At 48.9% G+C, this 23,025-nt stretch overlaps 1 long non-coding RNA gene across 8 annotated transcripts in view; it reads right to left on the minus strand.

Annotated features, from left to right (window-relative positions):
• Positions 1–11,025, minus strand: part of LOC140639040 (uncharacterized) — a 187,616-nt gene extending 176,591 nt beyond the window's left edge. For 5 of the 8 annotated variants that reach the window (XR_012035917.1, XR_012035921.1, XR_012035920.1 and 2 more), the window contains exons 1-3: positions 10,181–11,025; positions 5,254–5,386; positions 1,179–1,278 (exon numbers count right to left, since the gene is read on the minus strand). This is a non-coding gene — a long non-coding RNA (uncharacterized lncRNA). The remainder of the gene's footprint in view (positions 1–1,178; positions 1,279–5,253; positions 5,387–10,180) is intronic. The other 3 variants (XR_012035923.1, XR_012035922.1, XR_012035915.1) reach the window with 3 other exon arrangements.
• Positions 11,026–23,025: the final 12,000 nt, after the last annotated feature.

The raw sequence follows: 23,025 nt of genomic DNA on the forward strand, positions 1-23,025 counted from the left end.
TTGGGCTTCAGTGCTTGCTGTCTTTTCAACTACTTGGCTTCTCAGCCCCTAGGCTGTAGTTTTGAATCCGTGAATGCCCAGGAGAAAAGCTGTCACAAATATCAAGCTTGTGCCTGTGTTTCCCTTCTCTCCTGAATTTGGCCCATATGTCTTTTGCTTTTCTCTAATATTCTGATGCCTGCAAACAGATGTTCTCTTACTTGATCCAGCTTAGCTAAACTCTCTCAGCTCTTACCTGATCTTATTTCATTATTGAACTATCACCTCAATTTTTCCTGGGAATGAAATTTAAAGTTTTATGTTTAAAGTGTTTTTGGCCTTTTTTAAAACTTTCTGTATTAATTCAATTTCTATAGGGACTTGTTTACTTGACTGTTTTATCTAGTTTCTGTGTTATCAGTAGGAAGTAGCTAATGTGTTATCAGGGAGGCTACATATATTGGGGAAAAATAACTGATGAGTGAGTTGTTCTTTTTATTTTTCTTCTTGTTTACTCTGGTAGTCTAAGTTGGCCTTTTTTGAGTTGACCCAATTGCCCAAATAAGAAATCCACACAACAAAAACTTGACTTCACCCTAATAAATGTCTGCATGTCAGGAGGAGCTAGACGATGAATACTGTAACAACTTTCTCTGTGGGAGGATTTTGCAGCATTTCCCAAGACCCTTTAATTTGCCTTCTGCCAACACTGCTCAGGTTGTGGAGGTTTTCTGAAATTCTGTAGAGCAACCCTCTCTACTTGCTCTTCCACCAGATGAGCTCTTCTCTCTTTCTCTGAGCTCATTTGTGGGCTGTTGCTCTTGTTTCCTCTCTTTCTCCATCCAATCATAATTGTTCATAAGTTCCACAAAACCTTCAAAGCACATTCTCCCTCCCTGCCTCTCTTTCCAATACTGTTAAATATTAATAATATATTTGCATATTCCTATCTTAGTAACAATGGAAAATTGGAAGAGCAAATCTTTAAGTATGAGTCCCATTGACTCACAGAACACCTCTCCTCTGGGTCTAAGCTTGGGATATCCACCTGGTTTTCCTATAATATCTTCTCTGTTTCTCAATTTGTAATGATTTAGCTAATTCCCGAGTTGTGTGACAATAACAAGAGTAGCCATTAGCACTGCAGAAGTACAGCTTCAACCTAGAAACCAGAACCAAGGACTGGAAAATCTACTTACCAATAAGTTTTATTTGTGCTTTATGTTTGACAAGCGCTGAGGGCAAATGACAAGTGAGGGAAAAGCAGCTTAATTTAATTTAGTATCACAGATCCTTGCACTGAAAAAGAAAATGACATTGTTTTTGGTTCAGGTCATTAAAATCCGCTTTTGTGAACAATAGTAACACGTATGGAAAGCAAACACTAATCGATAGGAATAGTGGGTAATTAATTACCAGATCAGGGGCACAGATTACATTTGCTATGGGAGGTTATTAGAGAAGAATTCCAAAAAAGCACTGACATAGAGAAGAAGTAGGGTCTGAGATGAGTCTTCAACAGATATGTAGGAAGGAGAACAAAGAGCCTTGAAGGCAGGGAAAAGTAGTGTCAGGAACGAGAACAGATGGTTATGAAACCAAGGAGTGAACCTGGCTAATCAGGGCAGTGGTGTGGATTGGGGAATAGTGGCAGCAAGACTGGGAGAAGTTGGTTATGTGAAAGAGGATTAGACAGAGGAGGAAGTAAGTAGAAAGACAGAGACTGTGAAATGTCTCCGAAGGTGTAGATCAGTGTAATAATACTTGGAAATCAGTGGTGCCTTGATACTGTATGTTCGGTTTTAAGTAATTAGGGATACACTATAAAAGAAACAAACCACTGATATACTTGATATGTGCCGTGATAGCAGACACAAGAGAATGCATGCTGTGTATTTCCATTAGATGGTGTGTGGTGATAGAGGTCAGTATAGGGGTGGCTTCTGAGGAATATAGAGTGGGAAGAGGTGACAGGGCATTTTTAGGGTGCTAGAAATACCTGATCTGGTGTCAAATACTTGGGTGTATAAAGATGTAAAAATTCACTTATGATCAGTGCAGTCAGTGCTTATTGTTTCTATTTATACCTTTAAAAAATCCATTAGGATAATGAGGCTGTCAGTTGAATGAGGAAAACTAGAGTCAAGGAATAGCCAAGATATGAATCTAGTAATAATTTAGAATGTGCTCGCCATGGAATAGAATGTCACTATTGGAAATAAGGGGAAATATGGGTAAGAAAAAAGATAAACTTTGGATGGTTGGATGAGCTAGATAAATTAGATGACTCTAAGAAGTTTGGCAGTGTTTGGACACTTTTGAACAAAGAAAGGAAATAGAGTTTTATCGAGCATGTGCTATGTGTCAGTCCCTGAGCTATGTTTGTACACATGTCACCTTACTTAATACTGCATCTTATAACCATAAGACTGTGCACCTGAGAGGTAGCTGGTTTTGACATTACAGGTTAAGAAAACAATTAGCTCACATTCATGAGAAGTTTGAAGTCAGAGGAAAGGAATCAAGAGGAAAGGAATCAAAAGGAAATGAGTAGTCAGTGCCCAGAAACATGCTTCAGAGCTCTCAGTAACCACATGAGAGATGAAGCCACCAGAATTCCTGAGCTTCTTTAGGGGCACAATGAGTCAAATAAAAGCCCAAGGCTTTTATTCTTGCAAAGTGATAAATGTTAGGGGATTAAATGGTGAAGCATTATGAGAGGAGAAATTACATGGCCATCCCAGCACAGAAATACCCTATGTTCTGTCTCAGCATTTCTCAAATTGGCCTTCCACAAAACACAGTTCTCTTAGTTGATTGGGGCTTTGCTCTGAGAAACAGGTTCAGTTGTAAAGCAAATTTGAGTAAAACTGAATTAAACAAAGTTAAATCAATTCTTTCATTCAAAACTTCTGAGTCTATACTGCAACAACGTGTAAGTTGAATCTTATAAAGGGATATTTGGTATACAGCTTTTCCCAAATGTTTTTGCCTCAGAAATGTGTTAATATCATTTAAAACCAATGTTCTGCAGGAGAGAGATGGTGAAATGCTTCTCTCATGTAAAATCTCCAAATCCATTCTTCCCTCTGCCTTTGCTCACATTGCCCTTACACATGGAATGCCCCACCTAACCTCCACTTGGCAAAATCCTACCCATCTTTTAAGATTCAAGAGATAAGGAAAGGCCTGTATTACTCAAAAGGCAGAGAAAGAAACCCATGGATCTACATTCCCTGTCTAAGAAAACAGAAAATCCTAAAACCATACCACAGAGGCCTTAATTCTGTGTGAAGGTATTGTGTTACTTTGGGTACTGTAAAAAGTCAATGCACCGCAATATATATGGATATGAATGTTTGATCTCTGACAGGACCAGTTTAATTATTAAACAAGTCATTGTGTTTGGCTTAGCTCTCATATCCAGGGAATATTAAAATTGGAACGGTCTTGAATATTAGCCAGTTTATCCACATCATATCCCAGGTGAGGAAACTGAGACCTTCACAGATTGGATAGTTTACATTGACAAAAGATAAGAAAATCAGATACTGGCAGATCTATCTTTTCGATTAAGAATTCTGAGATTTTGTAGAATACCAGGAAAATAGCTCCACTGCTACTGAGAAAATATGTTGCTTATTCATCCTTTCCTGTTGCAGTGACTAAGAGAGATAGTAGTCAGGAGTTATTTCAAGGGGAAAAACCCCTTTAGAAAACTCTCAATTTATATACAGAGGGAAATCCGTCATTCATGTTATTTAAGTTAATTGAATGAGGTTTATCAGCTACATGGGGAAATGATGAAGCTGCTTCTCTAGGATTAACCTGTCAATTTGTTCCAAGGTCTCCCTCTCCTGGCATATTCAAGTGAGTTAATGGTTACTTAGCACCCAATTCAATTTGGAGTCCAGTATAAAGTTGGACTAAATCTCTACCTGTGGCATCTCTATTCTCTGGTAAGCTTGGGCAGAATTATTTCTCTTACGTTTTGACAAATTCAAGTATTAAAAAGGACTAAGATTTTGCAGGTTCTTTTGCCTGGATATGAGGGTAAGGAGGATCAGTGAGTTAGAGTACTCCTAGATTTAAGCATAGTCAAACAGGAAAAAAAGTCTTATGTCTGCAGTAAAAGAAAACTAATTAAAGTTATCTTTTAAAAATAAATTCCCAACTACCTTTCAAATGTTCTGAAATGATCATGAAGTAAATGCATATGATAGGAAGTGAAGAAGACATCCAAGAATATTTTCTAAGAACTTGTGGATAGCAGTGCAGAGGGCAAGGAAAGTGGAGACCACAGGAGTACTGAAGATGATTTTGTTTGGCCATCATAGTGGAGTCAGAAAGAAAATAAAACAAGAATGACAGATGCAATGGGAAAGAGTATGCAGGGATAGAAAACCCAAAAGGAAAGTAGAAAAACAACAAGACAAGGTAAGGGAGGAAAGGAAGAGGAAAGATGTGAGGAGAGGGCAGATGACACGCAAAAATTAATATGACACACATTTAAGATGTGCCCACAATGGCCATGATAGTTACTATCAAATAGTTTGCAGTTTGTGTTTCAAAGACATGTATAAATAGAAATTTTCATTAAAATAAGTCTCAAGATAAAGGTATCCACTGAATAGTAGGGGAGAATAAAGAGAGGGCACTCAGATTAAATCTTGCCTATAGAATCAGGAAAGTCTTCATAGAGGAGATCTTCAAAGCAGATGATTGGGGGAATATGGAGAAAGAAGAAGGTATGATGAAAGATAGGGAGAGAGAGATATATAGAGAGAGACATAAAGGAGATAAAGAAGAAAAGAATTTAAAGAAGAATACTGAGGAGCACAGAGAAAATATCACAAGATTGCCTTGAGGTCACTGAATGATTTTGGAACATTCATATTTTGAGCATTGCAATATTTGTGGATAAAGGCAATAACTATTGTTATTATAATATGCTAGTACTTCACGTGTTTTATTAGATGTTTTAACATTCTATATTTCAAATGAGTATACTGATCTACAGAAAGGTTGAATAACTGCTGGCCAAGGGCAGGGTAAGAATTTGAATGAATCCATTCAGATATGTAAATCCATACTTTATTTACTAAGCTCTAGAGAAAAACAAACAAACAAAGAAAAAACCCCAAAACAAAAGAAAAAGGTAGACTATCAAAAAGAGAGGAGAAAGAGAAGAAAAAGAAAAAGAAAAAGAAAGGAAAGCAAAGCAAAGCTATACATTTAAAATAGAATAATTAATGCTAGCTGGAGATAACTCACCAGTATCAGAGTTACACCAGGATTGCAGGATTCTTAATCCACATCCTCCCAATACACGGCACACCCGACCAAAGGCAGACACGTTCTAGAGGACTGTGGAGATTCCTGGAGATTCTTTCCAAATCTCTTCTCTCTTAATCCCAAAGCAGAATTATGGAAAAAAGAATTAATCAGCTGGAAATTGGTTTTTCGCTATCCAAGGACCTTATCATCTCACAAAGGTGTCAGTTTGATTGATTATACTTGTAAGACCATCCTAAGGAACAGAGAACAAGTTGCTGTTTCTATTACTAAATGCTTACCACAGTCACTGCACACCTACTTCACCTAATTTTCATAATAGTATTATACACATTGGTGCTAACTTCCTGACTTTACAGATGAGGAAGCTAAGGCTTTAGAGAAGTTTCACCACTTGCTCAAAGTCACATGGCTGATAAGTAATAGAGCAGCTCTAAATACCCAGGACCACATGACATTCAGTGGTTTAATACTTTGGAGTTCCCTGAAGCTTTTGAAAGCCCAGCAAGATATAGTACTTGGGTCAAGCTTTCAGAGAGCTACAACACCAAGTCTGAACTACAAATATTTTGAGGTATTTCAAGTAAAAGAGGTTGGTAAGATCAAAGAGTTTTTGGAATAAATTGAAATAATTGGAGAAATTTTGCAAGAATTATTACATCTTGACCTCTAATTTAGAGGAAAGACCAGCCACTGTTTTGCCAAATGAAATAGAGTTACCTCAGGCAACTTCCAGAAAAACTATAAATCATTAAAGAGTCATCCTCACTGTTCAGGAACAAAAGGTCTTCTCAGACCCTCCATCCACATTTCTGAGGTCCCTTCCCAATGTATGAATCTAGGACTTCTGAAATTAAAGCTCCAAATAACAACTGACAATTCCTGTGACTATTTTCCTTTGCTCTCAGGAGTTACTACCAAAAGTTCAAGGAGCTACGGATTCTCTTATAATTTACTATGTTGATTCCTGGCCTCCAGGTTTTAGAGATTTCAAAGATTTTCCAAACGAAATCATATGCAATGAAAAAATGGAGTATAATTTAATCCTTTCTATAATATTGTATCACAAAAACTGAGTCTACTAATGTAAAAACTTGATAAACACTATAATTGTCCCACCAGGATGGGCAGGTCAGCAATGTACATATCTGCGGACTGAATGTTACCCGCAGAGAGGCAAGAACGTACCTGGAATAGTCAAGGAACAGAAAGAATCTCAGTGTGCGGAGGCCACAGTGAGCAAAGTGTAGAGAAGAAGGAAATGAACTCAGAAAGGAAGTTGGGAGGCCTAGGGCTGTAGGGGCATTTTGAGGACTTTGGTTTTTGCCTTGAGTGAGCAACTAAAGACATTTAAGTGATACGGTTTGAACTATGTTTTAACAGAAGCTCTCGGGATGCCATGTTATCAGAGACTGAAGGGGAGTAAAGACAAGATCAGGAAAACCGATGACTGGTTTAAAGAAGTGAATTTCTAAAGATGACCTTCTGGGACACCTCAGTGGCTCAGATGTTGAGCATCTGCCTTTGGCTCAGGTTGTGATCCCGGGGTCCTGGGATCAAGTCTCACATCAGGCTACCTGCTGGGAGCCTGCTGCTCCCTCTGCCTATGTCTCTGCCTCTCTCTCTGTGTCTCTCATGAATAAATAAATAATAATAAAAAAATAAGATGTGCCTTCTACTCAGTGAAGGTGTAGGGCAGGGGTTAGCAAATAACGGTCCCCTGGTCAAACTGGGTTCTCAGCCTGTTCTTGTAGGATCTACGAGATAATAATGGTTCTTCAATTTTGAGAAGTTGTTGGAGAAGGAGAAGAAGCTACAGAAACTGCACATGGCCCAAAGAGCCTAAAATACTTAAAACCTGGAAAATATTTCCAACACCTAATATAAAGCCTCTGGCTGGTGGTAGGTCCTCAACAAACCTGGAAGGAGGAATACGTGAGTAACTTAGTTGCTGAAAATATTATGAAGTGATACGTGTCAAGGAACATTTGTGTCTTTACCCCTAACCTTGAAGAACAATGTCATTTTCATTGAGCTACTGAAAACTACGGTCTATTTTTTGAAACGGTAAAACGAGAAGGCATTTTCTCACATAAGCAATGTCAGAAACCAGGTTCAGGCACAATGAAATAGCAAAAAATAATAAAAAACAGTTTTATAGAGCTTTAAACTTTACAAAGGATTTTCATGTTCATCATCTCATGTTATCATGAAAATAGGTATTATTTTCCCATTAGAAATTACTACATCCTGGGACAACTGGGTGGCTCAGCAGTTGAGCGTTTGGCTTTGGCTCAGGGCGTGATCCCAGATTCCCAGGATCAAGTCCCACATTGGGCTCCTTGCATGGAGCCTGCTTCTCCTCCCTCTGCCTGTGTCTCTGCCTCTCTATGTCTCTCATAATGAATAAATAAAACCTTTTAAAAAAGGGGGGGGGGAGAAATTACTACATGCTAAATCCTTAGTGATTTCTCAAGAAAAGTTGAAGTCTTGAATGTTACATCTGTGAATTCTGAGGTTGTTCCCTCCACCCCCATGGGAATACTGAGTGCTAAATTCAACAGGTATTTTCAGTTCAAGATGGCAGACCAGAAAAACATATTTACTTTCTGTTCCTTTTGACACCATATTTAACAAAGCATAGAAATTCCAAAATGAAAGCAATCAATGCCAAGAGACTGGGGAAGTCATCCACTACAGAAAGGTTTTGATACATTTATAGTGAAATGAAAGTGAAAAAGTGAAAAAGTGAAAAAGTGAAATGTAGGAGTGATAAAATGACCAAGAAAAGACCACCTAAGAAGGAGCTGCACAAAGCCAGTTTGCTTCTGCTGAGCCTTGGTTATAATAAAGAGAAGAGAGAAGAGGTGGGCTGTAAACAAGGGGACAAAAGGTATTTTAGGGAATAAAAGTTCATATAACGAGCTCCATGGATCATTCAGTCTGCCCTCCATATTAACTCTGTATGAATTACAATGGGTTGTTGGTGAGGAAGACAAGGGAACAGGGGATGAGTGGTCAAACACAGGTGGTTAGCTATGGGTCACTGCCACTACCACAGATCCCATCAAGGCTGCCCGCCTATGGCTTCATTTGCTGTAATCAGAGATTGCGCTCTATAAACTGTCAGACGAGAGGTAATCTTCCTGGCAACGATAAATTGCTGTTATTATTAAAATATTTTAATTAATGATGAAATTAATCATTTTTAAAACAATATTTTGCCTTGACGAATTCTGTCTCAACATGTTTGCTCCCGCCAAGCCAAATTATCTCAGAGTAACCACTTGTCACCTACTATTATTTTGATTTACAAGGACAAATAAGAGCATGGTCTTTATTTCAAAAAAGCACCCTGTCCCTCCCGTCTCATTTGGCAAGAAAAATGAGGAGGTAGATTTTTCTGGGATATCCTTGTCCAAATTTCCTTTATTGTCCTGAAATACTAACTCTTATATGTTTAAATTTCCCTCCTTGAGAAAAAAAAAAAAGGGGAGATGGAACTAATATGACTGTAATTTATTGTTTTCACATACGTCTGACATGACCACCTTTTTCAGAGTTCCTATAAGAAATCTTTGCCCAAAATTTGTACAAGCTTGCTATTTTTGTTCAAACAAAATCAAGAAACTGTTCCTTATTGAACTCTTCCCAAATGATATCAAAGAATTATGGCTAAATGTCATAGCTGTAAATCATTTCTCTCCTAGAGAGGTTAGAAAGGGCTTCTAACGTTTCTCCTTTTTTCCAACAGAACGTGAGTCTGGTTGAAACCAACCTCAAAATGTGTTGGGGATGGAAGTCCGAATTTGCTCTAACATGCCTAAAAGGAATCTCTTCAACAGAATGCTAAAACTAACTTTGTACATATGAATTATGTCCAATGCTATTCTAAGTATAAAAGATAAATATATGACATTTAAAAATGTACATATATGTTTTTTACTGGTCGGTAGGATTCTTGGTTCTGAAACTTCTGTATGTCATATTCCTAAAACGCAACATCTGCCCCGTGAGAGAGAAAACACTTCAATGATGTAAGCCAAAGAAACAAGATTCAAACTAGGTAAAGCCCCGTGTTTGAGGATTTTCAAACTCTTCCTCGTCATGCTGAAGCTTCCACCTCCTAGGCAATAAAACATGTTTCCCTTGCCAGAGGCCCAAGAGTATGTGTCCTCTCTTGGGCATAAGAATTTCTCGAATTGCATGTGGGTGCCAACAATGTGAGGTGAAGGGCGAACCTGGCTGGCCTACTCATAATGACGGATAAGGATCTTACTTTAATCCATTCATTACATTGCTCCACCATTAACTTCCAATAAATGATGTATTTGCTCTCTAGACATGAATGAGATGCCTTACTAGACATAGTCCTAGAGGCCAGAGAAACCAGCCTCGAATCCATATGCAATAATCCACTGGTGCATCCCTTTCAGGTAGATTACAATTTATCTACAATATAATCTTTAGAGATTTACATGAAATTTTTACATAGAATCTTACACATTTGGATCCTGCAAGGAAGACCAAAGACCAAATTGGAGCTGCAAGGCTGAATTACAAATGTGGCATGATGCTATGCTGACGACTGCTGGTCTATGACCTCTGTCTTGTAAGACCAGAGCTCAGTGTGGTCTCTGATCCATTTATCAATTGAACAAAAGAAGACCTAATATTGGGCAGTGCTTGAGCTCGTATTAAGTATAGCTCCGTGCTAAGTACCCTAAGAACTACAAAAAATAAAAATCAATTTTAAGAAAATGGTAACACACACTCCTGAGGAAAAGCTCTGGGAGAGTCAGGCTGGGTTCGAACCCAGGCTATGCCACTACTGTCTCTATGACCCAACGAGCGCTGTCCATTCTAGGTGTGGTTTTGCCAAATTCCTATAAAGAAAAGAACTTACCTGCAAGTGAGAGGGGGCCGGAGGAGGCAGCGCCAGTCAGGTCAGGGTCCAGTGTCTGCTCAGAAACCTTAAAGGCCGCGTAGGTGACACTGGTGACCGGGCTGTAGGCCTCGCAGGGTGGCAGCGCTGCAGGGCAGCAGGGCAGTAGGACTGCAGAGAAGCATGGTGGAAGGGCTGCAGGGCAGCAGGGTGGCAAGGCGGTAGGGAAGCATCGCGGCAGGGCTGCACGCCTCTCAGGGTCGCTGAACAGCCAGGCAGCAGGGCAGCAGGGCTGAAGGCCTACCAGAGCAGCAGGGCTGCAGGGAGGCAGGGCAGCAGGGCGGAAGGGCTGAAGAGCGGCAGGGCTGCAGGGCTGCAAGCTTCCCAGGGCATCAGGGCTGCAGGCCTCTAGGGCCACCCTGCTTCAGGGCAAAGGGCTGCAAACCTTCAAGCCTCCCAGGGCGTCAGGGCTGCAGGCATCGCAGGGCATCAGGGCTGCAGGCCTCACAGGGCCGCCTGGCTTCAGGGCAAAGGGCGGCAATGCGGCAAGCATCCCAGGGCGTCAGGGCTGCAGGCCTCTCAGGACGTCAGGGCTGCAGGGCCGCAGGGCAGCTGGTTGGCTTGGATGCCGGGCAGCAGGGCAGCAGGGCTGCAGGGCTGCAGGGGAGCAGGGTGGCTTGGCTGCAGGGCAGCAGGGCTGCAGGGCAGGCCCTCGGGGAAGCAGGCCAGTCAGCGCCTCTGGGCCTTGGGGGGTCCTGAGCTCGCCTTCCTCGGCTTCCCCGGGGAAGGGTGGCCACGCACACCCTCGGGGCTGAGTGCTCCGGGCCTGGCCCCTGCAGTCCCAGGCCGCGCCCCTCCCCCACGCTGGCGGTTGCCAGGCTGGGGCTCAACCGCCTCCGCCCCGCCCCGCCCCGGGTGGCGGCCCCGCCCACCTCGGCGGCCCCAAGCCCCGCCCACTGCCTGCCCGGGGAGGGGCCCCGGAGTGGCGGCTCCCGCAGGTGTTCTAGGGACACCTCACAATGGCCGGGCGCAGCGCTCAGCGGCCCAGGTGTGCTGCACCTGCAGAGGAGCCAGGCGCCTCGGAGACCCTCTCAGGTCTGGCTCCAGCTCGCGACTCTGGGGCGCACAGCTAGCCCTGCATGGGCAACCTCCTTGGCAGGTGTCTTCGCCCTCCCCGCCGCCGGCCCCTGCCCGGCCGCAGCCGCCCGCTGGGCACCCCTGCCTGTGACACCGCCCGTCCTGGCCGCGACCACCCTGCCGTGCCTGCCCCTGCCCCCTGCTCTGGGCGCAGGCCATTCCCCCGGGATCGCAGGCCCCTACCGGCTCGCTGCCACGGGGAGCCCAGGAGGCGGTACCCGCTCCCTCAGGCCGCGGGCCCCCCTCTGGGCCTCCTCCCCGTGCTGAACTGGAGGGACCCTCCGGGCCAACCGGGGCTGTCTGCGCGCAGTTCCCTGGGGTGCCGGCCCTCGAGGACTGTGAGGATCCCTGCTCTGGGGCGCGCGTTCAGGCACCTGCATTCACTACCTGCACAGGGAGCCAAGGCTGCCAGTCAGGTACCATCCCCTCCCCGCCCCCTTTGCAGCCCACAGGGGACGGAGGACAAGGTCCCAGAGCACCCCGGAGAACAGACCGAGGCTCTTGGTGGGAGTGGCCGCCCCCGGAGCAGTGGGGGGACACCCTGGACATCCGAGCCCCCGGGCACCAGTGGCGTTCCCAGCCTCCGGCAAGCCAGCCCTGCAACTCTGGACCGACGTCTCGTGCCCTCCGGAGAGAGCTCGTGGGACAGCACCCCGAGGGCTCCGATGTCCTCCTCTGAAGGCCGTGTTGCCACCTCTTCACGTGGTCCCGTGGGAGATGCCCTCGCGAAGGCCGACAGGGATGCGGCGGTGCTCTCGGGCCCAAGCCCAAGCTGCCCCTTGCCGCAGGGGACGTGCACCGAGGAGGCGGAGGCTGGAGACCATCGGCCTGTGCAGAGCACGCGGGGCGGGTCGAGGAGGGACACGCAGGCTCAGAAGCCGTCGGGCGTGTCACCGCGGAGCCCTCTGCCACCAGCACGTGCCAGCAGCAGGCAGAACAAGCGGAAAATAGCCATGCCTCTCTGTCTGCCACTGCCGCCACCACTGCCACTGCTGTGGGATCGAGGGGACTTGCCCGCACCCCCGAAGCTTCCTTGCCTTGCTCTTGACAAGAACCTGGGCACCTTGCCGAACACCGAGTGTCCGAGGAACAAGCTCTTGAAGGACAGAACCAAGATCGCGGCAGGCTGCTGGGCCGCTCGGCCTGCCCCTTGCTCCCCGCCACTTGCCTCGGAGGCTGCAGGCTCCCCGCCCGCGGCCGCTCCCGCTGCCCAAGTCCCTGCTCCTCCCACCGCCTCGGCTGACCCTTCTGCCAGGCCCCCGACCCTCTCTGTCCCGCCGGCTTCCCCAACACAGCCTGGTGCTCGGGAAACAGGACCCGGAGTTCCGAAATCTCCTCCCCTTGCTCTTCCTGCTGATGCTCTTCCTGCCCTTACTTCCAGCCCCATTAGGGAAACTCCACTTCGCGGAGGTCCTCTTCCTCCAGGCAGGGCTACAGCACCGACCTCTGACCGCCCCACACCTTCGAGCACCTCAACCTCCTTACACCCACCCTCCTGCGCAAAAGAATCCCCAACCCCTATGTGTGTAGACTCTCCCCCTCTTTTCCTAACGACCGCTCTTCCAGGCCGCTCCACAGGGAGCTCTGTCGTTGCAGTCCGGCCTGGCACCTCTAAACCGACTTCTTCTACCATCGCAGCAAAGTCATCTACTTTGACCTCCAAGCCTATTTCAAATCCTGCTGTCGTGGACATGGACACTACGTCTCCTTCCCGGGCTGTCATCGTCCGCGCACCCCCACACTCCAGCATGAGCTGTCCTCCGTGTTCCCGGGGCCATCGCAGTATGAAGCGCAGGTGCCCTGCGAAAGTTGCAGCCTCCGCCAGTCTACCTGCGTCGATGGCCCCCGGCCCCACCCCACTTCCTGATCAACTCTTCAGCCTCCACATCACCCCTCAGCCCACACACGGGACTCTCGCTGGGAGGCAGCCAACAGCTTTTCTTCCCGGTGCTCCTATCGCCACTGGCTTGCCCAACCTGAGTTCTGGAGCCACCACCACTCCAGTGGGCAGCACCTCTGCAAACCTCAACCCTCACTCTGACCCCGATGCCATGGATACCACATCTCCCTCCCGGGCTGTCATCTTCCACACCCCCCCTGGGTCCCAGAAGAACCGCTTGCCACTTTACAAGGCGCTTCCTGCTTCTGGCAACACACCACCCAGTAGCAGCACTGCCTTGGCCCATGGCTCTACCACTTTACCTCAAAAGTCAGCCGTCATACAGGCCTCCGTTTCGATGCATCCTAACCCAGGAATCGCCCCTCACTCTGACCCCGATGCCATGGATACCACATCTCCCTCCCGGGCTGTCATCTTTCACTCCCCCCCTGGGTCCCAGAAGAACCACTTGTCATTTTACAAGGCACGTCCCGGTTCTGGCAACACACCACCTACCAGCAGCACTGCCTTGGCCCACGGCTCTACCAGTTTCCCTCAAAAGTCGGCCAGCATACAGACCCCCGTTCCGATGCATCCCAACCCAGGAATCGCCTCTCAGCCCACAATTGGAGGTCACAATGGGCAACAGCCTAACAATTCCTCCCTGTTAGGAAAAACAGTTGCCCCAACACAGGCTGTCGGCCTGGCCACTCCTATAACTCAGCCACCCGGAGGGACCACAATGCAATCGGGGTTTGCGGGCTCTCCTTTTGGCACCACTGTCAACAAGCAGACGGCCTTTGGTAACCAGCCAGGTATTCTCCACACTCCTCGTTCTACCACGACTGGCTTTGGAGGTCCCACTGGGATCCCTAGCACTGGGAACGGTAGCTCACCGGTTACGGGTACCACGACAGGCCCACAGACCGTCGTGGGGCCTGCAGTCCCCAGTGGCTCACCAGTAAAACCTAACACCACAGGCCCTCAGACCTTTGTGGGACCTGCAGTCCCGAGTGGCTCACCACGCCCGGATACCACTACAGACACACTGATGTTGGCGGGACCTGCAATCTCCATGGATGGGCTTAATGTGTCCACACCAGGGTCCATTCCCTCACAGGCATCAGGAGCATTCAACGTTGGAGCTGGACTGAAGGCGACATCCAGCACCCCTTCGGCTCGTCCTCTTGGTCAGATAGCCTCCAATCCATCGCATGGAAGTCCAGCTGCTGCTATAGGAAGGGCTAGTACTGTCCCAGTATTGGGACATGCTTCTCATGCCACTTTCCATCCAGGCACCAGGGGCCCACCTGCCCAAATCACAGGCGGTACTGTGATGGGAAACACCACCATTCCCCCTGTTGGAGGCGCTGGTGCGCCCACTGCCAGTACGTGTCCCCAAGGATCACCAGGAAGAACAAAATCCGGGGAAGGACCCCCCCCAAGCCACAGCACTTCTCCGTGTGGAAACGCCACCACCACAAAGGTCTGTGTGTCCAAGCTCGTGCGTGTTTCCCTCTTACAGAGCACCAGGGCCTTGCCTGGCCACACGACCTCACTTTTAGTTGCAAGAAGCAGCACCGAGATCTCAGTGCTTCGATGCACTTCTAGTTCTACCTTCCCGCCAGGCACCCGGGGCCCACCTGCCCAGCAGGTAAGTGGTGTGAAGGCGGGGAACAACATCACTCCCAAGACTGGAAGACCTGGAATTCCTGCTTTATGTCAGCATACCGGGGGCCCACCTGATGCAAGCACAGATGAGAACATCATCGTGTCTATGATGGCAGCCCTCTGTATCGGCAACCGCCCTCAGACCCCTGGGGGCCTACCTGTGTCTAAGGCCCCTGGTGCTCCCGGGAACAGCACCGTACCTACTGCGACTGGACATCATAACGGTCCCCCATTCCTACAGAGCACACAGAACCCCCGCAAGCCACAGCACTGGTGGTGCAATGGGGGATACCGCCATGCCTTTTAGAGAGAAATCTCCACTCTTGGAACACGTGGGCCTGCCCCTAGTCAGGGCACCCCTCTGACTTTGGTGAGCCAGCGCTGTGTGTGCAAGTTCTTGGTCCACTGTTCTGTGCTCTGCGCATGGCTGGGGAACCTTCATAGCCTGTCTAGGAGCCGCCACCAACTGCTTCCTTTCTTTTGTCATGAATCTCAACCTCTACGGAACAGACATTCCCCCACATATTCTGTGTCATAGTAAATGGATTTTGCTGTATCAGAGCCTCAATGGGGCTCTTATCTTTCCCAGATTACGTAGATATACTTCTATATCTATAAAACTTTGTTCTTACTAATCTGCCTTTGCTCGTGTGTCTTTTTGTCTCGGCAGTAGAGAAAGAATGAACCTATGTGAGTGGGGTGGGTTGAACCAGACTTTGTGCCAAATTTTCCGTGTCTCAGTGACTGGAATGTGGAAGTAGCCACAGGTTCTGGCTGCACGCACAGAACCTGAAATCTGCATTTTGAGTGTAAGGGATGGGAATCCAGGAGGAAGGAAGGTCCCAAGGAGGGAGAGATGAGGTGACTCGTCCTTGCCTCCACCCTCTGTGCTTTGCTCTCCTCTCCCCCGACTCTGACCTCAATAGAGGTTGAATAACCCTTGATGAGTGAAAGGAAACCACCCTACGATTTTAGTTTTCTAAAACTATTTAAATGTTTTCTTGGGTGCCTTCCTAGTTTAGACTTAGGCCAATCTTTCTTACGTGTTCCCACTTCACCCAGAGAAGACAGATTTGAGCCCGGAGAAGCAAATGGAAAAAGAGCACATACATGCCTGCTCTGTCTATGTGTGTTAGAAATTTCAGTTGACTTAGAATTTATTGTGCTGCTTAAGTGCACTAGAACAGGTCCTTTTCAATAATCAGCCCAGCTCTGATCTAAATCACTAAAATATCAAATCACCTGTGTGGACAGCAGGGAGGCAGGGTTGCAGGGCAGCAGAGCTGCAGGTCAGCAGGGCAGCAGGGCTGCAGGGCAGCCAGGGAGGCAGGGCTGCAAGCCTCCCAAGGTGGCAGGAGTGCAGGGCAACTGGGTGGAAGGGCTGCAAGCCTCGCAGGGCAGCAGGACTGCAAGGCAGCAGGTCGGCAGGGCTGCAGGGCAGCAGGGCTGCAGGGAGGCAGGGCTGCAGGGCAGCAGGGAGGCAGGTCAGCAGGGCAGCAGGGAGGCAGGTCAGCAGGGCAGCAGGGAGGCAGGGCTGCAAGCCTCCCAAGGCTCCAGGGCTTCAGAGCAGCAGTGCTACAGGCCTCGCATGGCTGCAGGGCTCAGGGTGCAGAGCCGCAGGGCTGCAGGCCTCACAGGGCGTCAGGGCTACAGGGCAGCATGGAGTCAGGGTCGCAGGCCTCCCAGTGCAGCAGAGCTGTAGGTATCACTGGGCATCAGGGCTGAAGAACAGTAGGACGTCAAGGCGGCATGGAGGCCAATCGGCAGGGTGGCAGGGCTTCAAGCCTCCCAGGGCATCATGACTGCGGGGCAGCAGTTTGGCAGGGATGCAGGGCAGCAGAGCGGCAATGCTTCAGGTCTCCCAGGGAAGCAGGGTGGCAGGGCTGCAGGACAGCAAGGCGGCAGGATGGCCAGCCTCACAGGGCATTCGGGTCAGGGCACCAGGTGGAAGGGTTGCAGGTCTCCCAAGGAGGCAGGACTGCAGGGCTGCAGGGCAGAGGGCATCAGGAAGGCATGGAGGCCAGTCGGCTGGGTGGCACTGCTTCAGGCCTCCCAAGACTCCAGGGCTTCAGGGCAGCAGTGCTACAGGCCTCGCAGGGCTGCAGGGCTCAGGGTGCAGGGCGGCAGGTCTGCAGGCCTCACAGGGCCTCCTGGGTTCAGGGCAAAGGGTGGCAAAGCTGCAAGCCTCCTAGGGCAGCAGGGCTGCAGGCCTCTCAGAGTTTCAGGGCTGCACGGCAAGGGGAGCCAGGGTTGCAAGGCAGCAGAGCAGGGCAGCAGGGCTACAGGGCAGCAGGAAGGCAGGGCTGCAGGGCAGCAGGGCGGCAGGGCGGCAGGGAGGCTAGGCAGCAGGGTGCAGGGCTTCAAGCCTCCCAGGGCATCACGACTGTGGGGCAGCAGGTCGGCAGGGATGCAGGGCAGCAGGGTGCAGGGCTTCAAGCCTCCCAGGGCATCACGACTGTGGGGCAGCAGGTCGGCAGGGATGCAGGGCAGCAGGGCAGCAGTGCTTCAGGCCTCCCAGGGCTCCAGCGCTTCAGGGAAGCAGTGCTTCAGGCCTCTCAGGGCTGCAGGGCTCAGGGTGCAGGGCCGCAGAGCTGCAGGCCTCACAGGGCCGCCCGGCTTCAGGGCAAAGTGCGGCAAAGCTGCAAGCCTCCTAGGGTGGCAGGGCTACAGGCCTCCCAGGGCATCAACGCTGCAGGGAGGCAGGGTTGCAGGGCAGTAGAGCAGGGCAGCAGGGCTGCAGGGCAGAAGGGACACAGGGCTGCAGGCCTCGCAGGGCGTCAGGGTTGCAGATATGGCACTGCGGCAGAGCTACAGGGCAGCAAGGCGGCAGGTCTGCAGACCTCGTAGGGCAGCAGGCCTGTAGGGCAACAGGGCAACAATGCTACAGGCCTTGCAGGGCCGCAGGGCTATGGTCCTCCAGGGGGGCAGGCCTGCAGGCCTCACAGGCCCGCAGGGCTGCAGGGCAGCAGGGATGCAGGGTGGTAGGCCTCGCAGAACGGCAGGGCTGCAGGCCTCGCAGGGCGGCCAGGAGGCAGGGCAGCTGGGCTGCAAGGCCGCAGGGCAGGAGGGCTGTAGTCCTTCCAGGGTGGCAGGGCTACAGGTATCGCAAGGCGGCAGGGCTGCAGAGATGCAGGGTTGAAGGTATCACAGGGCAGCAGGGCTACAGGCCTCCCAGGGCAGCCAAGGAGCAAGGCAGCAGGGCAGCATGGCTGCAGGGCAGCAGGGTGGCAGGGCTGAAGGGCCTTAGGCCTCCAAGTGCGGCAGTACGGCAGGGCAGCAGGGCGGCAGGGCTGCAGTCCTTGTACGGCAGCAGGGCTGTAGGGCAACAGGGTGGCAGGACTGCAGGCCTCCTAGGGCAACGGGGCTGCAGGCCTCCCAGGTCGCTAGGGCTGCATGGCACCAGGCAGGGTAGCAGGGCAGCAGGGCAGCACGTCTACGGGGCAGCAGGACAGCAGGTCTACAGGCCTCCCAGGGCGGCAGGGTGACAGGGCTGTCGGCCCCCAGGGCGGCGGTGTCCAGGCCTCACAGGACGGTAAGGCTGCAGGGAAGCAGGGCAGCAGGTCGCCGGGCAGCAGAGGGCAGGGCTGCATGCCTCCCAGTGCTGTGGGGCTACAGGGTTTTAGGCCTCCAAGGGCGGAGGAGCGGCAGGGCAGCAGGGTGGCAGGGCTGCAGTCCTCGTAGGGGAGCAGGGCTGTAGGGCAACAGGGCAACAATTTTTCAGGCCTCCCAGAGCAGCAGGGCTACCGCCCTCCAGGGGGGCAGGGCTACAGGCCTCACAGGCCCGCAGGGCTGTAGGGCAGCAGGGCAGCAGGGATGCAGGGCTGCAGGTATCACAGGGCGGCAGGGCTACAGGCCTCCCAGGGCTAGGGAACCTTCATAGCCTGTCTAGGAGCCGCCACCAACTGGTTCCTTTCTTTTGTCATGAATCTCAACCTCTACAGAACAGATATTCCCCCACATATTCTGTGTCATAGTAAATGGATTTTGCTGTATCAGAGCCTCAATGGGCTCTTATCTTTCCCAGATTACGTAGATATACTTCTATATCTATAAAACTTTGTTCTCACTAATCTGCCTTTGCTCGTGTGTCTTTTTGTCTCGGCAGTAGAGAAAGAATTGACCTATGTGAGTGGGGTGGGTTGAACCAGACTTTGTGCCAAATTTTCTGTGTCTCAGTGACTGGAATGTGGAAGTAGCCACAGGTTCTGGCTGCACACACGGACCCCTGAAATCTGCATTTTGAGTGTAAGGGATGGGAATCCAGGAGGAAGGAAGGTCCAAAGGAGGGAGAGATGAGGTGACTCGCCCTTGCCTCCACCCTCTGTGCTTCGCTCTCCTCTCCCCCGACTCTGACCTCAATAGAGGTTGAATAACCCTTGATGAGTGAAAGGAAACCACCCTACGATTTTAGTTTTCTAAAACTATTTAAATGTTTTCTTGGGTGCCTTCCTAGTTTAGACTTAGGCCAATCTTTCTTACGTGTTCCCACTTTACCCAGAGAAGACAGATTTGAGCCAGTAGTTTTATATTAACTGCTCAGTTAAGAAACTCTGTAGGATATTGGCTTTTTTCCTTCCATGAGGAAAAATGATGTTTGTGCATGTCAGTGACAAAGAAATATCTCCCAAGGACTTGAAAAGGAGTGGTGATTAAAAGTTAAACTATGGGGATCCCTGGGTGGCGCAGCGGTTTGGCGCCTGCCTTTGGCCCAGGGCGCGATCCTGGAGACCCGGGATCGAATCCCACGTCGGGCTCCTGGTGCATGGAGCCTGCTTCTCCCTCTGCCTATGTCTCTGCCTCTCTCTCTCTCTCTCTCTCTGTGTGACTATCATAAATAAATAAAAATTAAAAAAAAAAAATAAAAGTTAAACTATGTATCACTGTGCTTTACCTCTGAAACCAGTAATACATTCTATGTTAATTAATTGAATTTAAATAAGCACTTAAAAAACATTTTTTAAAATAGTGTTAAACTATGGGATCAATATATTTTCTAAAATGGAATATAGAAAGATAGTCATCTAAATGTGAAAGAATGACTCACAGGGCTGTACATTTTGACTGTAATATGATTATCCAGTGAAGTTATTTTCATAATATATATGAAGTTAGAAGATGGCACTAAAAAATTAAAAGTTAGTCACCTATAAAAATGTAGAAAAAGTAGTGTACCCAGAGGTAAAATTTGGGAGTGCACATCAAAAGGCTGGCTGGGTAAGAGTTAAATTAGTAAGTGGGTTCAGATTTTCTGTCTTTGGCCATGTCGTTTTGGCTATCATAGCATAAGAGATGAGAAGTGACAATCCTAGAACATATACAGGCTTTGGGAACTGTATTAAAAGTGTAAGATTATTCCATGATTATCTGGCTTATTAAGGACAATCGAGCCAGATCACATCTCAGTAGAATAGATGTTTCTGCTATTAATCATCCTGACATGAGATTAATCCTACAATAGAGAATTAAGACTTGCAGAATTAGGCCTGAAGCTATGACTGAAGACACCATTTGTTCCCTCTGGAGCTAGGAGGGAATTTAGCTTGAACCTCATGACTTTGAAGGTTCTACAGCAGATCTGGTATTGAGTGGCACACTGTCCCTTGACAGACATGGATAGGCTGGGATCCAGGCCAATAACTGGTCCTATAAGAGGCTCTAGGGTCATCTGAAGTTGTGAGATAGTTTGAAATCTCTTCCATTATCCCTAAGCTTCAGTAAAGCCGCATTCAAATGGACTAATCTGGCCTCAGCTGCACTGAGGGAGAACTATAAAAAAGCCCATGCCCCAGATGTGGAGCCAAGCAGTGTAGAGAACAATATCCCCTCCCTAGTGGCCATGATGAGATTATAACCATTGTCACTGGAGAGAGGTAGCCAACCCCAATGGAGTGATTGCACAAGTTTTTCTATTACCTCTGGCTCCGGTGTAGTGGCAGCTGGGTGAAAGGAAGTCAGTAGAATTGTTTCTGGGCACACATAAAGAGGACTGTCATGGAATGCAGGAAGGACCTTAGAGATATGTTCATTTCTGTGATTGGGAAGTAAGGTGGAGGGGTCATAGATTTATAAAAGAGAAGTGAAATTTACTTTGAATCACAGACCACTCTCTTGCTCATGCGATACATACTCTAGCCACACAGAACCTCTTCTAGGTTTATTTCCTGGTCTAGAATGATAATACCTTCCTTTTGACATGGCTTGCTGCTTTATATCTTTCTTGCTCTGACTGGATGCTATCTCCTCATGGAAAATTTCACTGAACTCATAAGCGGATGACCAACTGGACATTATTCTCCATCTTATCATCCAAAAATGGAGGCATAGAATGTTGTAATTTTTAAAATTTTAATTTATCATTACATTCATAACTTGACATTCTATTTTCCTTTTATTTATTTTTTAAAATATTTTATTTATTTATTCATGAGAGACACACAGAGAGCGGCAGAGACACAGGCAGAGGGAGAAGCAGACTCCTCACAGGGAGCCCGATGTGGGACTTGATCCCAGGACCCCAGGATCACACCCTGAGCCAAAGGCAGACACTCAACTTGCTGAGCCACCCAGGTGTCCTGACATTCTATTTTCAAATGTTATTCATGTTTGCTAGTGTAATGTGTCTTTCCCTGGGAACAGAAATTGTAGTCAGCATCCTAAAAATTTCATGATTCCAAGTCTCAGATCTGAAGGATAGATCCGGGGGAGGAGCAAGATGGCGGAAGAGTAGGGTCCCCAAATCACCTGTCTCCACCAAACTACCTAGAAAACCTTCAAATTATCCTGAAAATCTATGAATTCGGCCTGAGATTTAAAGAGAGACCAGCTGGAACGCTACAGTGAGAAGAGTTCGCGCATCTATCAAGGTAGGAAGACGGGGAAAAAGAAATAAAGGAACAAAGGCCTCCAAGGGGGAGGGGCCCCGCGAGGAGCCGGGCTGAGGCCGGGGCGAGTGTCCCCAGGACAGGAGAGCCCCGTCCCGGAGGAGCAGGAGCTGCACCGACCTTCCCGGGCGGAAAGGGGCTCGCAGGGAGGTGGAGCAGGACCCAGGAGGGCGGGGATGCCCTCGGGCTCCCGGGGACACTAACAGGCACCTGCGCCCCGGGAGAGTGCGCCGAGCTCCCTGAGGGCTGCAGCGCACGGCGGGACCCGGCGGGACCCAGAGCAGCTCGGAAGGGCTCGGGCGGCGGCTCCGCAGAGGGGGCTGCGCGGCCCGGGAGCGCGAATCCACCAGCGCAGGCTCCGGAGCACAGGGCGCCGGGACACAGCCCAGGATCTGGCCTCCCCCCGGGACAGGCAGAGGCCGGGAGGGCCCAGGACAGCGAGGACGCTCCTGCCCCGAGCTGAGCACATCAGCGGCCCCGCCCGGAGCCTCCAGGCCCTGCAGACGCAGTTCCTGCCGGAGCTGAATCCAGGTTTCCAGAGCTGCCCCGCCACTGGGGCTGTTCCTCCTGCGGCCTCACGGGGTAAACAACCCCCACTGAGCCCTGCACCAGGCAGGGGCACAGCAGCTCCCCCAACTGCTAACACCTGAAAATCAGCACAACAGGCCCCTCCCCCAGAACACCAGCTAGACGGACAACTTCCAGGAGAAGCCAAGGGACTTAAAGTACACAGAATCAGAAGATACTCCCCGGTGGTTCTTTTTTTGTTTGTTTGTTTTTGTTTTTGTTTTTGTTTTGTTTTGCTTTTTGATTTGTTTCCTTCCCCCACCCCCTTTTTTTCTCCTTTCTTTTTCTTTCTCTTTTTCTTCTTTTTTTTTTTTTGTTTTTTTTTTGTTTTTTTGTTTTCTTTTTCTTCCCTTTTTTTTTCTCTTTCTCTTTTCTTCTTTCTCTCCTCTCTTTTTCTCTTTTTCCCAATACAACTTGCTTTTGGCCACTCTGCACTGAGCAAAATGACTAGAAGGAAAACCTCACCTCAAAAGAAAGAATCAGAAACAGTCCTCTCTCCCACAGAGTTACAAAATCTGGATTACAATTCAATGTCAGAAAGCCAATTCAGAAGCACTATTATACAGCTACTGGTGGCTCTAGAAAAAAGTATAAAGGACTCAAGAGACTTCATGACTGCAGAATTTAGAGCTAATCAGGCAGAAATTAAAAATCAATTGAATGAGATGCAATCCAAACTAGAAGTCCTAACGACGAGGGTTAACGAGGTGGAAGAACGAGTGAGTGACCTA

This window comes from Canis lupus, chromosome 1 (genome assembly GCF_048164855.1).
Source record: "Canis lupus baileyi chromosome 1, mCanLup2.hap1, whole genome shotgun sequence".
Lineage (NCBI taxonomy): Eukaryota > Metazoa > Chordata > Mammalia > Carnivora > Canidae > Canis > Canis lupus.